Source organism: Zalophus californianus, chromosome 4 (assembly GCF_009762305.2).
Source record: "Zalophus californianus isolate mZalCal1 chromosome 4, mZalCal1.pri.v2, whole genome shotgun sequence".
In the NCBI taxonomy this organism is placed as follows: Eukaryota; Metazoa; Chordata; class Mammalia; order Carnivora; family Otariidae; genus Zalophus; species Zalophus californianus.
Genome location: NC_045598.1, coordinates 184,536,558 through 184,544,179, shown reverse-complemented (window position 1 = coordinate 184,544,179; position 7,622 = coordinate 184,536,558). Strand labels below are relative to the sequence as shown.

The window sequence follows — 7,622 nt, the reverse complement described above, 5'->3', positions numbered from 1 at the left end:
TGGTTACAGATTTTTCATTCTCCAGCTATCCATGCTCCAAATTGTCATTGGCCTAGAATTTCTTTAACAGAAAGTATCATGGTTTATTCTAAGCTTAAACAAAACTCTCCCTAAACTTCTGCCCTAAATATCTCAGTATTGCATGGGGGTATATAAAGCCTGACTCCATTCTTGAGGAATAAAGAAAAATAAAGCAAAGAATGGCTAAGATGCCTCCCAAAGGGGTCTGTGGACCTCACAAACTGTTGACAGGACCTCTGGATTTCATTTCATACCTGGCAGGCTTCTTACTGGAGGAGGCATCCAGCCTTCACTGATGAGATATCCCCGGCCATGCTCTCCTTCAGAAACCAGCCAGTCATTCCATGGCACACAGAAAGAAGGTCCCTTCCCACTCCCTGTCCAAACCCTGCACACACTGGCTTCTTTTTGAACCAGGATTAGAAACAGCAGGAGGACCCATTTCTTCTTCAGGAAACACCCTGCTCTTCCTTCCACCCACAGGATGGAGCCTGAGTGCCTGGGACAGGACAGTTGCTCTTGCTGGCATTTCTTGAGGAGTGAGTTGTTTGATCTTAATTAGCACTTGTTGAGAGCACCAAGAGTTCAGCAGAAATCCAGATTTAGGAGAAGTAACCCTTCAAGGGCCCACATAGGAGAAAAGTACACTCAAATTACATCAAAAATCCAAACGCTCAGTTCAGTAGACTAAGAGGTGGTAGGTTTTACTGCTATGTAAAATGAATCAGCACTAATTCTCCAAAAGATAATTGATGTTCCCCAATTGCAGGAAGCAAATGTTATCTGTGACCCCAAAATGTCTACATTTCAATGAAAGAAAAAAAAATTAAAGGCTTCTTCCTTGGGCACATCAACAGGGATGTGGTGAAGACAAAATGAAACGTGCTTTGTGAATTTTAGAACATTTAGCAAATGAAGGCATGGCAGGGGGAGGGGGCCCTCAAGAGGAAGACACCAATTTTCCTGCAAATCAGAGTAAATAGATCCTAGAGCAATAACTCAAAGAATTTAAGAAGTATCAGTGTTTTTGCCCCAAGCTGGTGACACCGGCCATATCCGGAGCCTGAGGGCAGCTGCCTACCTTACAAGCTGTTGTGTGGAGTAAATAAAATAATGGATACAGATATTGCATTTCCGTGCAAATGGTTGTTCGCTCCCCACTACCTCTCTTTGCATGGTGCCCAGAACTGCACTGTATTCATTGGAAAGCTTCAGACGCTTTTTATACAGTAAGTGATGGATATAAAGCTGGAGTCTGGGGAGGAGGTAGAGACACTCTCTGTTACTCCAGGATCAAAGGAAGTGAGCGCTCAAAGGGACCTCAGAGATCATGCCAGCCGAATCTCCTGCTGTGTAGATTAGGAAAAATATTTCTGGAAGGACTGAGGAGACTTCCCATGACCACGGGATGAGCCTCCTCATTTCCAGACGTGAGGCCCCTCTAGAACAGCACATGGCCTCCTCTTCGCCTCCTGCTACATCACATGCAGCCTCCAGCTTTCACTGCTGTGCATCAAAACAAAGTACCAGCACCTAATTTTCCACTGGCAGATACATGCCTGCCCAAATACATTAAAGTCGCCCCCCTCACTGAGCAATTCCTTAGGCACAAGCGTGTGGGCTGGCAAAAACAGAGAGGTGGAGGGTGGTGTACGAGAACTGAGGAAGAGTGGGAGAGACATTTCACAATTTATCAAAGTTATGACCATTGGCACATCATCTTTCACAATAGAAGTGCTCTTTGTATAGACTACACATATGTGTGTGTGGAAAAGAGAAAAAAATGATAAAATAAACTATTTAGGGCTCTCTTCCTTGGCGCTGCCTGTGGAGGTGGCCGCCATCTGTTACTGGGCATCATGGCTGCCCTCAGACCTCTGGTGAAGCCCAAGATCATTAAAAAGAGGACCAAGAAGTTCATCTGGCACCAGTCAGACCGCTATGTCAAAATTAAGCACAACTGGTGGAAACCCAGAGGCATTGACAATAGGGTACACAGAAGATTCAAGGGCCAGATCTTGATGCCCAACATTGGTTACGGGAGCAACAAGAAAACAAAGCACATGTTGCTCAGTGGCTTCTGGAAGTTCCTAGTCCACAACGTTAAGGAGCTGAAGTGCTGCTGATGTGCAACAAATCTTACTGTGCAGAGATTGCTCACAATGTCTCCTCCAAGAACCGCAAAGCTATTGTGGAAAGAGCAGCCCAGCTGGCAATCAGAGTCACCAATCCCAACGCCAGGCTGCGCAGCGAAGAAAATGAATAGACAGCTTGTTGTGCACATATTTGTGTTAATAAAACCATAACCCCCCCCAAAAATAAATAAAAATAAATAAATAAACCATTTCGGATTTCCATAGCCAAGGACAGAGTTACTATTGCACATGAGTATCAAACCCTCACCCTGGATCATTCCAAATGCCTTTTGATCAATCCTTTCCCATAGACTGCTTGGAATGGATAGAGCAAATCACATCGCCCTGCAGATTGGTATCACTGTGAAGGAATCGTCATTAGGCTCAGACAGCTTTTGTACTTATTCTGCATCCTGGAAGAAAGCAAAGCAAGAGGTGGGGTGCCTGCTCCAAGGGGGCACTAGGTGAGTGCTAGTAAGTTGTTCCCTCATCTCATTAGTTTGGCCTAATCTGGGCAAAGAAGAGGATATTATGGCCATTGATTACAACGATCATGTGCCCATTGGGCACCTCCATGACATTAGATGGGCCTCATGAATGGAGACAAATTGTGTAGGCCTCTGTAAATGTCAGAAACACAGAGGCAGAGAAGGTAAACACCTGTCAGTTCCAGGAATGACAAATCACTACTCTTTGCAGAGTATGAGGACTCCAATGGAAGTGAGGTCCCACCAGTGGCTGGTGGTCTCCGTGTGGAACTGTGCCATACGCACGAGCTTGGTGTTGGTCTCTGCAGTTGACAGGTCAGATTTGTCAGCAACGAAACCCAGATCGGCCTTGGTGAGAGGGAGCCCATGCTGTTGGGTCCATGCATAGCAGTCCTAAGGCTCATTCTGCAGGCACCAGGTGCTGGGCTAGCTGAGGACAGAAGACAGAGCTGACATCTAGGAAGAGTCTTGCCTTCCTGTTGTTTGAGTGTCTCCTTTGTGGTGTGTGAAGCCTGGTGGACAAAGAAACAGCAGTGTGCCTACACCCATAGATTCATCACCTGCCTCTTTCCCGAAGGTCCTTGTCTCTGAGAGTCAAATCATGCTCCTTTTTGGCCTCTGATCAACCAGCCAAACCATTCTCCTTGGCTGGGACTCCTCACAGTCCTGTAACTTAGGCCACATTTTCCCCCATGTCCATTTGATGTGCTGTATGCAGCCTGGCCTCCTCACTATTCTTTTTCAAGGTGTCTTACAAATCATCCACAATGCCCATTTTCAAATGACACAAACATACATAGCTGACCCATCCACGAACCAGGCCAGAATAGTTCTCTCTTCTATCAGTTAGTTGCAGGGAACCACGCATAAATGAAGCTATAGATGTGAGCTTAAGGTATAAGTGTTCTTATAATAGAACAGGTTATTGGGATCTGGGCCACGTCTCTAGGAACTTCCTTTTGCTCTCTGGAGCTGTTCAGTCTTGATCCCGATTGTACCATCTCCATAGAATGGTGGATCGCTGATGTGCCCACCCGAACTTATGATTGGGTGGGCCTGACTATATCCAGCTTATAAAGAGTGGCTCTGGGTGCATATTTCCCAGTCCCATGATGTCTCATGATCAATATCTCAGTCTCCACTAGAGACCAGAAGCACAATAGTGACTGCTTGCTCAATTGACAACGGTGGGACTTGAAGGCCCCTCTGCCTGTATTCCCTCAACCCTACAAGTATTCCCAAGTCACTTCTTGGAAACCTGAAGACTCACTGAATCACTACTGGCAAATAAACAAATTGGGTATTTTTTCTGATGCCTTCCCATTTGGCTCTGATGTTCATGATGTCATTCTTGGGTCAATTTCTATTGTTGTAGAAGAAAAGCAAATAGAGCCCCTCCCAGTTTCAATAGGTAACTCCTATGTCTCTTCCCTCAGCATCCCCACACCCCAGGCTGCCTCTTGCCCCACTATCAACTGCAGGTGACCAAGCAAGCTGCAATATTCTTCCCATTTGTTGCAGTTTGGGGTCTCATGCATCATACTGCCAACGGTGACCACAAGTCTTGGCAATCAAATGCCCACTGGTATTTATAGTCTGAATGCCGGAGTAGGCAGTGCCTCTTTCCTGGGACAATCCTGTTCTTCTGTAAGAATTCACCATTTCTCATTTCACCTACCAGCCCCCTTCCAAAATTACGTTAGAAGCCTCTGATTTAATCCATCGGTCAAGTGTTATAGAGCAACATCTGGGGAGGAATGTAAATGACCAGGGTCCTGGTCCTCAAGAGCAATAGCAACTCAATCCCCCACCATTTACACACTAATTTCACACTCATTAAATAATTTCCTCTTTTCTGGCAAAAATATTTATGCCTGAGTTTCTTTGAAAAACCCCTATATAAGCTGCAGAACCCAAATAAGGCACTTGGGATGTACCAGGGAGAAGGTGACCCAGAATGGACATCATGGGGAAGAACGTTTGAATAGGGAACAGTAACGGGTTGCCCTTGCTGAGAGTCATTTTCTTACCTCAAAAGCCAGGGATACTGAAAAATCTCCCAACTTCCTCAGCTCGGAGGAGGAGGCATAGTAGGGCTTCAACACAAGCCACTGCTGAGGGCATCATGGCAAAGGGGGAGCCTCGATGAAGGACCACCCCTCCTCAACATTTGTGTAGAGCTGTGGTGTCACAAACAGGCATAGAGCCTTTGAAAGATGGCAGATGTTGACACAAACCTTCCAGTTCGAACTTTAAGTCCCTGCAGAAGAAGAAAGTTTTTAAAGTCTTGGGGGGCACCGGCCCAGTTATAAGGAAGCCTGCATTTGCTATAGACCAACAGAAGCAACAGCAGTTTCATACCCTCAAAGGGGAGTGTGAGAAACCTGCAGGAGTTGGTACACGCCTCAGAAACAAAACGAGAACCTGCCAGAGCCAGCAATTCCTCTCTCAAGACCTCTGTTGGACTCCTGAGAGGAAGAGTTATTACTTAGCACCTGAGGGATACCTCATAGGAGCTGTGATCTAAGAGAGAGGCTTTGGAGATATGACAGACCTTAGTTTGCCCCATTATATGCTAGTGTATGACCTGGGGGAAGTTCATTACCACCGCTAAGCATTCACTTCTTCTGGAAATAGGAATAATATTTAATTCACAGGGTGGTTGTAAGAATAAAATGGTGCCTGTAACTTTCTTAACATAATGTCTGATATAAAACAGGTGGTTAAAAGTGTCAGTTCCCCCTTTCCTTCTCCTTGCATACAATGTGATTCAACATATATATTTTACATCTTAAAAAATATATATAATCTCATATGAAAAAGTTGTCTGCCTGGAGCCTACTTTGTGATCGTGCATGACACATGGAATAATTACTCATTATATTTTCATTGAAGTGAACACCATCGCCATCATCATTTAGTGAAGGCCCATTGGGCTGGCCAAGTTTTGAAAGACTAGATCTATACACTTGCATCTTTCTGCTTAGCTCTGCCACCAACAGCCTGCGGGATTTTAGGCAAGACAATTAAAAAAGCAAAGCCTCAGTTTGCTACTATGAAATGAGCATTTAGCCAGATGATCTTTCTAGCCTGTTACCAAGAAAGCAGTGCAGACACAAAGGGAGTTCTGAAAGAGATGGGGACTTGGGCTGGAGCAGCGTTGGGGTGCTTCCTGTTGGAGGCAAATATTTGGATGTTCCACTGTGCTGTCCAGGTGGGAACCAACCAGAAAATAAAACAGCGGCTTGTGAAAGTCAAGCATTTCTGACAGTAAGTTGGAATGAAAGAAAATACATGTGCAGATTCATTACATGGGATGTACTCAATTGTGTTGAAAAAGAAAGGTTGCCAGTTATTAAGGTGAAGTTATTTTGGCTTACTCTAATTAATCAATCCAAACACAATCCTTCGTTCTACTGTTTTCCACAGTGGCTGCACCAGTTTTCATTCCCACCAAGAGTTCCTCAAAAAGTTAAAAAGAGAACTACCCTATGATCCAGTAATTGAACCACTGGGTATTTACACACCCCCTCCAAAAAAAAAAAAAAAAAAACCACAAAAGAAAAGAAACATACAAAAGCACTAATTGAAAGGGATACGTGCACCCCTATGTTTATAGTAGCATTATCTACAAGAGCCAACTTATGGAAGCAGCACAGGTGTCCAGCAATAGATGAACAGATAAAGAAGATGTGGTATGTATGTACAATGGAATATTATTCAGTCATAAAAGAATAAAATCTTGCCATTTGCAATGACAAAGTTGGAGCTAGAGAGTATAATGCTAAGTGAAATAAGTCAGTCAGAGAAAGACAAATATCATATGATTTCACTCATGTGGCATTTAAGAAACAAAAAAAACGAGAAAAGGAAAAAAAAGAGGAAGAGACACAAACCAAGAAACAGACTCTTAACACTATAGAGAACAAACTGATGGTTACCAGAAGGGGACGTAGGTGGGGGCTGGGTAAAACAGGCAGTGAGGATTAAGGAGGACACTTGTCATGATGAGCACCGGGTGATGTATGGAATTGTTGAATCACTACATGATGCCCCTAAAACTAATATAACACTGTTAATTATACTGGAACTTAAAATTTAAAAAATTAAGATTTATTTATTTGTTTACTTAGAGAGAGAGAGCAAGTGAATGAGCGCGCGGGGAGGGGCAAAGGGAGAGGGAGAGAGAACATCTCAAGGACTTCCCCCTGAGCATGGAGCCCGATGTGGGGCTCGATCCCATGACCCTGAGATCATTACCCAAGTCAAAACCAAAAGAGTCAGATAGATGTATATATAACCTGACTGAGCCACCCAGGTGCCCCTTGAATCAGATTTTTTCTTAAAACTCTTCATTCTGCCCTCAAACTGGCTCACCTTCATGACATTTTTATGCTTAATACTTGTCAGAAGTAACATGACCATCTCACCAGTCACAAGACCAAAAATATTAGAGTCACATATGACAGCGATCATCATGGCGCCCTCCCTCCCACTATCCCTACACAATCACTACTCTTTTCTTTAGATAACTGGTCCCATACTATCCCCATTTTCTCTTATACAAATGGTACTAAATCTTGCTGTTCATGATATCTTTCAAAAATGGACGAAACAATTTTGATGGTTCACCATTGCCTACTGAATGCAAAATCAACTCCTCTTTGGTAGTCTCCCTTAGAATCCTTAGCACCCACCTTGGGCAGGGAATCATTCCAGTAAGGGTATAAAAGGATGAGTGGAGCCTAGTCCCTGCCCCTGAGAATCAAACATGAGAAAAGATGATGAAATCAACAAGTCAACAGAGAATATTAACACTGTGCTGTGTGTGTGTGTCTGCAGGAGAGCTGCCTGATGAAAGAGTGCCGAGGGAGGGAATGGTTTGATTTTACTCACATCTACATTCTAGTGTCAAGAACACGGGTCATCAGACGATGGTCCATGGACTGAATCCAGCCCACTATCTATTTCTATAGGG

At 44.1% G+C, this 7,622-nt stretch overlaps 1 pseudogene; it reads left to right on the top strand.

The window, feature by feature from the left end:
* The first annotated feature begins 1,835 nt into the window (after window positions 1-1,835).
* Window positions 1,836-2,301, top strand: LOC113916591 (annotated as a pseudogene).
* Window positions 2,302-7,622: the final 5,321 nt, after the last annotated feature.